The sequence below is a fragment of the Brassica oleracea genome, chromosome C3 (genome assembly GCF_000695525.1).
Source record: "Brassica oleracea var. oleracea cultivar TO1000 chromosome C3, BOL, whole genome shotgun sequence".
Taxonomy (NCBI): Eukaryota; Viridiplantae; Streptophyta; class Magnoliopsida; order Brassicales; family Brassicaceae; genus Brassica; species Brassica oleracea.
In genome coordinates this window covers 20,507,690-20,508,087 of record NC_027750.1, presented here as the reverse complement: position 1 = coordinate 20,508,087, position 398 = coordinate 20,507,690, and positions in this window count along the sequence as shown.

The window sequence follows — 398 nt, the reverse complement described above, 5'->3', positions numbered from 1 at the left end:
GTTTACTAATGTGTTTTATTTTGAATTTTTGTAGATGATGCGTCAGTTACATGCAGTGTATGGAGAATGGTTGTTGAAAGATTGTCGTTGGGATTTTGTGGTTGATAATGTCAAAGGAGCGAGAATCTTTTTGTTGGGGGAAGGTTCGACACATGCTGAACTTCTTGCAATGGCTCAAGAAGATTATAACCTGGACATGAGCATAGAATCTGTGGAGATAACCTACTCATTACCAGCAGAAATTATGCAGACTCCAGACACCCCTCCTATTCATGTTACAAGTGATAGACACGTTCAAAACTTGCGCATGAAGTACGGCTTTGTGTATCAAGCCGTAGCAAGGTGGAAACGGTTTCAGAGTTCAGGGAAGAAGATGATGAAGCTGGGGAAAGGTTTTG